The sequence below is a fragment of the Phocoena phocoena genome, chromosome 15 (assembly GCF_963924675.1).
Source record: "Phocoena phocoena chromosome 15, mPhoPho1.1, whole genome shotgun sequence".
NCBI classification, from domain to species: Eukaryota; Metazoa; Chordata; class Mammalia; order Artiodactyla; family Phocoenidae; genus Phocoena; species Phocoena phocoena.
In genome coordinates this window covers 87267574-87276458 of record NC_089233.1, presented here as the reverse complement: position 1 = coordinate 87276458, position 8885 = coordinate 87267574, and the positions used below count along the sequence as shown (strand labels likewise).

The window sequence follows — 8885 nt, the reverse complement described above, 5'->3', positions numbered from 1 at the left end:
GATCAGGGTCTGAGGTCTGGGGCCTGCCCTACTCACCACGGCTGTGGGTCTTGCTTGGATGGGGGGTGGTCCTAGAATCCCAGGGTGTGTCCCATCACTCTGTGGACCCCGATGGGCAGCTGACGGTTCACAGACACAGATCTGGTCCCAACGTGGGGACCTGCAGTGGCAAAAAGAGACAAGCAGACATCGTGACTCACACTGGTGGACATGTCTGTCCTAGGGGACCCCGAACTGCCCCTTGGGGTGCCCAGCAGGGAGGGACCCCTCTGCTGGAGAGGAGGCATGTTTGGTAATGTCCACGCTGAGCCATGCTCAGGTCCACACATGGACCTCAGGTACAGGCCCTGGAGAGATGCCTGCTCCCCAGGACCCAGAGACCCACTCACCTCTCCCCAAACCCACAGCCCTCTCCTGGGGCAGTCCTAGCTACTTCCCCAGGCTCCAGGGAACTCTCACCATCTCCCCACCTTCCCCTGTCCAGGGAGAGGTGGGAAAGTCAGAACCCAGGACACACAGCCTCCAGTAAGGTGGAGGCATCAGAAATCTGCAGGAGTGGAAGGAAATACATGGAAAATATTTTTATGAGGCGTGAGTTATGTATGCCTGTCATCTGGGTTCACAGACACAGGCTCACCACATAGAAGCGCACAGCCCTGGAACTCCCAGAAGAGCAGCTGATCAAGGTCAGGGCCTCTTACCTCTTAGGCGGCCCTGGTAAGGCACTGAGGGACAGTCACCGTATGGAGCCTCTGAGGTTGGGAGATGATGGGGAATCCTTTGCAGAAAAGCAATCACGCTTCTCCTTAACAAAGAGCAGCAAACGAATGGGGGACTCCTGGGAAGCCATTTAGGGCTGTATTCGTTACCTACTGCTGTGTAACAAGTGAGTCCAAGCGGTGGCTGAAAACAACAAACATCGTTTCTGTTGAGTCAGGACTCCAGGAGCTGGGTGGTTCTGGCCCAGAGCCTCCCAGGAGGCTGCAGTCAGGACATCAGTGGAGGTTGTCTGGAGGCTGCGTGGGCTTGGAGTACCCACTTCCAAGTCGGCTGGCTCACATGGGGGTGAACTAGTCACGGAAGCAGAAGTGAGTCATTAAGAACAGCCTACCCTCAAGGTAGGGGTGGGGTGGGTGAGGCCCCACCTTTGGAAAGGAGGAATGTCACAGACTCTGGGGACAGGTTTCAAAACCTCAGACACTCTGCCTTGATGACCCTATGAGTTCTGGACACAGTGGGTGCTGGCTCGGTGCCTGGGGGCAGCAGTGGGCCCCCACCGTGAAACAGGGTGTCCAGCGAGGCAGGCAAGGTGGAAGCACAGACAGACGCCTGTCGCAGCGCAGCCTCGCTCCAGCCCCTCACACGTCCTTGCCGGGCGAGCTCGAGTGTGGCTGAGTAGAAGGGATGGTACGAACTGCAGCTGCTTCTCTTGCTGCTGAGGAAAAATCATTGGGCTCTTTGGCAGAATTAGTTTTCTCGACTGTAACGTGTGTAGCAGACTGGGGGCCTTGAGACCACAGAGGTGTCTCCTTTCAGCTGGAAGTCAGGTGCTGCCAGGCCACCTCTGTCAGGACTGGAGGGGAGTGGGGGACCACGATCAGCCCTCCCAGCTTCAGCTGTGGGGAAAGGCCGTCTCTCCGTCCCCGAAGGGCCACTTACAAACGGCACCGTTTCTTTTCAATAGATGGGGGCCCATAGAGCCTGTGTGTGGACCTCCCTCCGGTTGTGAGATGGATGCACCCCCAGCGCTCAGCATGTCAGACTCCTCAGGAGGGGTCAGGTCCTTCCTGCAGCACAAGATGGGTGCGTGCAGGCCAGCAGGGTGGGGAGGACCCGGCGTGGGGACGAGGCCCACGGCGGAAGCCGACCTGGTCTCTTCTCTCCTGAGTAAAGCTTGTCCTGTCGGTGCTCGGCTGCCTCGCGTTCTCCTTGGCGACCTGGATGTCAGGAGGCCGGGAACGAAGTGTTTGGACTTCTATCCCCTGCAGGCGGCTGGCGCTGTGACGAGCAGTGCCAGCCTCCACGCAGTGGGGGCCTCCCCAGGGATTGGGAACTTGAGCCTGGGCTCTGCTGGACACCGGCTATCCTTGGCTTGTGGACGCAGCACATGTGTCTCTGCCTCTCTCTCTGTGTGTCTGTCCCTATGGGACACCAGTCACTGGATTAGGGATCCCCAGTCCAACACGACCTCATTATTTCACTAATTATACCTGCAACAACCCTAGTTCCAAATAAGGGCTCATTCTGAGGTCCTGGGACTTGTGATGTCACCACACCTCTGGAGGACACAAGTCAATCCCAGGCAGCAGTTGTAGGTACATAATTCGTAACTTTAAAACATCCATGCACTAATTTGTGTTTTCAACATGAGTTAGTGAGTGCTTATTCCATCTGTGTGTCTCACTCCAGAGAACACTGATGGATTTGAACACCCAGGCCCTGCCCTGTGAGAAACTGCATGTTAGTCAATACAACCTTATGTTACATATGGTAGTTTATGATTTTTTAAAGCACGTTAAAATGTTTTTAACCGGGCTTCCCTGGTGGCGCAGTGGTTGAGAGTCCGCCTGCCAATGCAGGGGATGCGGGTTCGTGCCCCGGTCCGGGAAGATCCCACATGCCGCCGAGCGGCTGGGCCCGTGAGCCATGGGCACTGAGCCTGCACATCCGGAGCCTGTGCTCCGCAACGGGAGAGGCCACAACAGTGAGAGGCCCGCGTACCGCAAAAAAAAAAAGAAAGAAAAGTTTTTAACCTTCACCAGGCCCACTATGAGGAAAACAGAGTAGGCATTATCTTATGACGCTAACATTTTTTCTGGTTACAAACATAATACATGCTCACTGCAGACTACACAGTGTAAAGACAAAAATCCTGATCCACCAAACTCCTTCCCCTGGAGAGGACCTACCCCTCAAGAGGTGCTGAAGTGAGCCCGAGTTCAGACCTCTGAGACGTGCACAGTGATGTGTTCGCACTTATCCTACATCCTCACAAACATCGCTTCAAGCGTTGGACAATCATCTATTTCATGGATGTACTAGGATTTCTGAGAAAACTTCCCCAACTTTTTGGATTCAGGGACCTCTTATAATTTTAAAGTTTATGGAGGACCCCCAAAGAGCTCTGTTTATGTGGGCTATTCGGGTCGACAGGGACCACACTGGGAATTAAAACGCAGAAATTAAAAAAACAGTAATTCAGGGAATTCCCTGGTGGTCCAGTGGTTAGGACTCCGCACTTTCACTGCTGAGGGCGCAGGTTCGATCCCTGGTCAGGGAACTAAGATCCCGCAAGCCATGTGGCGCGGCCAAAAATTAAAACAAACAAACAAAACACCCGCCAGTAATTCAGGGACTTCCTTGGTGGTCCAGTGGTTAACACTCTACGCCCCCCATGCAGGGGGCCCGGGTTCGACCCCCGGTCAGGGAACTGGATCCTGCATGCTGCAACTAAAGATCCCGCACAGTGCAGCTAAGACCCGGCGCGGCCAAATACATATTTTAAAAAAGCAGTAATTCAGGGGCTTCCCTGGCGGCGCAGTGGTTAAGAATCCGCCTGCCAATGCAGGGGACACGGGTTCGAGCCCTTGTCCGGGAAGATCCCACATGCCGCGGAGCAACTAAGCCCGTGAGCCACAACTACTGAGCCTGTGCGCCTAGAGCCCATGCTCCGCAACAAGAGAAGCCACGACAATGAGAAGCCCCCGCTCTCTGCAATTAGAGAAAAGCCCGCGCGTAGCAATGAAGACCCAACGCAGCCAAAAATAAATAAAATAAATAAATTTATTTTAAAAAAGTCACTAAAAAATGATACACCCATTACATGTTAACATTTTAAAATGAAAAAGTGACGTTTTCATTAAAAAAGAAAAGAATTAGTGAGAATGGTTGAAGCATATGAGAAAAAAATCTAGCCATACACAGATACATGGTTGGAAAAAGAAACTATTTCAATAGCTTGGTCTTTAATACTAAACCAAAGCTAGATGAGGGGTAGTTTCTTAAAGGTTGGCTGCACTGTGAATCTGAAGCCATAGCAATAAACCTTTCATACTCTTCCACGGGTTGAATGGTCTGTCCTGAGCTTAAACACACCTTTTACCCATGCACGGTTCTGTAATTCTTAGTGCGTGTGCCACCCTCCCCCAGGCAGGAGGCCCTGGGCCTCAGGGCCTGCAGAGTGGAGGAAGGGAGGGCCAGGGTATTGCTGGGTAAGCCGGGCCTGCCGTGGTCCTGCTTCCAGTGTGGTCAGGGACTGTGTGTGGTGGAGCCCAAGTAGAGGGTGGGGCATGACAACCCCACAGCATCCTTGGGCCCATGATGACAGTCTCTCCTGGTTTACCCTCCTCTGTAGTAAACCAAGAGTGGAAGCTCCCCTCCCCTTGGGAGCACAGGGGAGAAATCACCACTCCAGACCCCAGAAGGAACTAATCCATCCTGTCAGCCAAGCAGAGTCCAATGCTTCGGAGACAGAAAACGTGAGCGCAGGTTCAAATACCAGGCCTGAGGTCCTGTGGCAGAAATACGTGGAGGCCACGCAGCAGTGGAAACTCAGACTGGGGAGTCTGGGGTGCCCAGACTCCAAGGCCAGCGGCCACAGCTCACCCCAACTGTGCAGCCGCAGGACCTGGCCTGGTCTGCCTCCTGCATCCTTCTGAGCTTTCTCCCTTTAACAGTTTTAAAAAATTAATTAATTTTAAAAATTTATTTTATTTCTGGCTGCGTTGGGTCTTCGTTGTTGCACGCGGGCTTTCTCTAGTTGCGGCGAGCAGGGCTACTCTTCCTTGTGGCACGTGGGCTTCTCATTGCAGTGGCTTCTCTCGTTGCAGAGCACGGGCTCTAGGTACGTGGGATTCGGTAGTTGGGCTCAGTAGTTGTGGCTCACAGGCTCTAGAGCGCAGGCTCAGCAGCTGTGGTGCACGGGCTTCGTTGCTCCGTGGCACGTGGGATCTTCCCGGACCAGGGATCAAACCCGTGTCCTCTGCGTTGGCAGGTGGATTCTTAACCACTGCGCCACCAGGGAAGCCCTCTCCCTTTGACTTTATGGGCATTTACTTCCGGAACGTGAGGACAGGGAAACTCAAATAAATGATATGCACAGACCAGACACACCTGCTCTTGTATTTACCATATAATAAAATAGCTGCACTGACATAGGCTCAATAGTTTAATCTTTAAAAACAGTGACTTTTTCATCACTTGCTTGAGTACACTCTATATTATTGAAAACAGAATGAAAGCGGTAACTCTCCCAATTATAGCATCCCTGAAATGAAGTTTGCTTGAAACTTCCCAGTCTGGGAAATGGCCTTCAGTGGTCTTCCTACCTAAGTATGAACACAGGTTCACGGCTTGGTCTTGAAGAAGGCATTTGTTTTCTGCCTTCTCTGTCTCCTGAGGGAGCATCCGCAGACCCTGAAGCCTTTCACTGGGCACCGGAGTCTCCCGCAGCTGACAGCTGCCAGAGCAGTGACACCACACACGAGGAAACTTCGTACGTGCCTTCCCTGGTCTGAGAACAGCCAGCCTCAGCCACCCTCTGGGTCCCCCTGACTGCCCGGTGCAGGTGGGGAGACAGAGCACAGGGAGATGTGGGGATGTGCCCAACACCACCACGGCTGCAGCGCTTCCTCCAGGAGTCCTGGGGCAGGAACAGGATGCCTCACAAGTGCCCCGGCCTGGGCAGGGCAGGTGACCCCACTCACCACCCCCTGGGCCCCCACTGCACCTTTCAATCAAACAGCAAGGCCTGTTTGTACTCGCTCCCAAGTCAAAGGAACTCCAGGAAAGCTGAGTGATGCTAACCTTCTCACGTTCTGGAAAACGCAGGGACTTTGCACTCCAGCCATTAAAAAAGAGAGTTTTCAGGGCGTTCCTAACCCTTCATCAGGGTGTCTTTTAATGCCTCTGTGATAGCGCAGGAACTGAATTTTAACTTCAGTTAACGTAAATTGAAATGAGCACACGTGACCAGTGACTACAGCACAGGAGAGCGCGGCTGGGGGTCGACACAGGAACACTGCGGGGAGCCGCGCGAATCCAGAAGTTTAAAGGATGTTTAAAGCCGTTTTTAACGCTTGCTACAAAAATAAGCCATGATAATCCCAGGATTCGGACTGTACGACTCCCGGGGCAGCCCTCCCGCCTGCCTCTGGGGAGACCCTTTGCACACGCGGGCAGGTCACTCACCTTTCTCGCCAACCCTAAGCGCGTCCCCCTACGCACCCTCTCCCCGGGAATTCCGCGCCGAGCTGGTGCGTCGGCCAGTCCCGGCAGGTGAGCCAGCGGGCGGGGCGCGGAGCAGCCGCCCAGCTAACGGGCCTAAGCACCCACCTCCGGCCCCGCCCTCGCCCGCGCGCACGCGCGTCGGGCCCAGCCGGGCCTTATTTCTCGACACCTCCCGCTTCCCGGCCGAGCGCCAAATAAATATCCAGGCTCGCCCTGGCCCGTGCGTGCGCGGCCCCGCCGCCGGCGTCACTAGGAAGCGCGCGCCCGGGCCGCCGCCGCCGCCGCCGCCGCCGAATCCCCAACAAGGAGCGGAGCCCGCGGCCGCCGCCGCCGCAGCCGCTGCCGCCGCCGCCCGCCCGCTGGCGCCCGCGCAGGCCCGGCCGCGGCCCAGGTAAGCGCCCGTCGCCCCCCCCGCGGCGAGGCCTCTCGCTCCGCCGCGCGCCGCCGTCCAGTCAGGGGTCCCTGCGGAGCGTCAGGACGTTACGGCGGGGGGAGGGGAGCGGGGGAGGGGCGGCGGCGCGCGGCGGGCGTCACGGGCGTCACGGGCCCGCGTCAGGCGCGTCGGCGGCGGCGCGGCCTCCATCTTGCCGGAAGGCTGCGGGCCGCGGGCTGCGGGTGCCGGGAGGGCATTAGGCCGGGCTGCATGGAGAGGGCCGCGTGGCTACCCCCACTTCCCGTGGGACCGCGTGAATTCTCCCCTTCCCTGGGGGCCTTGTGGATGCCCCTCTCCCTTGGGGGCCTTGTGGATACACCCCCCTCTCGTGGGGGCCTGGTGAATGCCCCCCCTTTCCCGTGGGGGCTGCGTGCGTGCAACCCTTTGGTGAGACCCGTATCTCCTTGGTCCCCGTGGTAGGAACCAATCAATATGGGTCCATTGCCAGTAATGACCTGTCACATATTTGTTTAACTTTATAGTTCATGTAGTCGAGCGACACTTCCAGTGAATCAACGTTTTCTTTCTTTGCTAACACTGCAAATACAGTTTCAGTTACATCAGTATTTTTTAACTTACAAAAATCTGTGCATAACTGAAGTATATAACTTGATGAGTTAAGTGTGCACCCATAAAACCACAATCTATGCTATTAACCTGTCAGTCACCTCCAGAAGTTTATTCCCGTTCTCATTAGTTTGTGATAAGAAGGCTTAACTAGCAAAATTTTAAGTATACAGTACGATATTGTTAACCATAGGTCCTATGCTGTACCTTAGATTTCTAGGACTTAGTCATTTCGCATAACTGAAGCTTTGTACTTTTTGATGTGTCCCATTCCCCCTCCACCAGCTCCTGGCAACCACCATTCCACTGTCTGCTTCTCCGCGTTTGACTATTATAGATTCCTCATGTAAGTGGTAGCATGTAGTATTTTGTCCTGTGTCTGGCTTATTTCCCTTAGAATGACGTTCTCTACATCCATCCACGTTGTCACAAATGGCAGAATTTCCTTTTTTTTTTTTTTTTTAAGGCTAAGTTATATTTCATTGTATGTGTATACCAAATTTTTATTCAGTCATCTGTCCGTGGGCATTTAGGTTGCTTCCATATCTTGGCTATTGTAAATAACGCTGCAGTGAACATGGGGTGTGGGTGTCTCTTGGGTATCCTGATTTGTTTTCCTTCCGATGTACACCCAGAAGTGGGGTTGCTGAACATATGGTAGTTCTATTTTTAGTCTTTTGAGGAACCTGGGTACTACCGTTTTCATAGTGGCTGCACCAATTTATGTTCCCACCAACAGTGTAGGTCAGTCCGTTTAGGGTAAAACCAAATGGATTAAATAAATTCCAAATGTAATAAGATAAATTAAGCAGACTGTTAAAAAATTGTTTCTTTGTAGGAAGTATAAAACTTTGGGAAGACATACTGGACGGGGGGCGGAGTGGGGCGGGGATTTGTACATATACATCATACACTTAAGAGCCGGGTGCGTCCTGGCTGGGTGTGACTCAGGGTGTGGTCGAGACTGGTCAGCTAGTGCGCTGTGCCGCCCTTGCCCCCAGGAGGGCAGGGCCAGGAAGCCCAGATTCTCAAGGAAATGCAGGACTAGGGGGACCACCTCTAGGGATGAATTCTTGTGACATTTTTCAAGAGAAGCCGGAAATCTGATTTTTAAAATGTGAACCCTGTAAAATTTGAAAAAGCTGGCAACTAATTAAAAATTTTGAAACACAGTGAGAATCAAAGAAATTGTGCTGGGACTTCCCTGGTGGTCCAGTGGGTAAGACTCTGCACTCTCAATGCAGGGGGCCTGGGTTCGATCCCTGGTCAGGGAACTAGATCCCACATGAATGCTGCAACTAAGAATTTGCATGCCACAACTAAAGATCCCGCGTGCTGCAATGAAGATCCGGCGTGCCGCAACTAAGACCCTGCGCAGCCAAGATAAATAAATATTAAAAAAATAAAACTTGTGTCCGTTGGCCACTGCTTTGTGACCTCTGCTATGTTTCTAGTGGTATTTTTATCAAAAAAAAATTTTGTGGTTATTTGGAAGACAACGGAAAGTCAGATCTGAATCCAATGTACTGACCACACACTCACATTTTTGTCCTGTTTTTGTATATTTATGCCTAAGAATGCTACTTTAGAAATACTTCCTCCTATCTTCTTTACCTCAAGGTTAATTGGGAAAGAAGAATTTTGAAAACTTGATATT

At 53.1% G+C, this 8885-nt stretch overlaps 2 non-coding genes across 2 annotated transcripts; both read left to right on the top strand.

Annotated features, from left to right (window-relative positions):
* The first annotated feature begins 3207 nt into the window (after positions 1–3207).
* Positions 3208–3280, top strand: TRNAE-UUC (transfer RNA glutamic acid (anticodon UUC)). The gene has a single exon. It is a non-coding gene; the product is annotated as a tRNA-Glu (tRNA).
* Positions 3281–8429: 5149 nt separating this feature from the next.
* On the top strand, positions 8430–8502 carry TRNAE-CUC (transfer RNA glutamic acid (anticodon CUC)). The gene has a single exon. It is a non-coding gene; the product is annotated as a tRNA-Glu (tRNA).
* Positions 8503–8885: the final 383 nt, after the last annotated feature.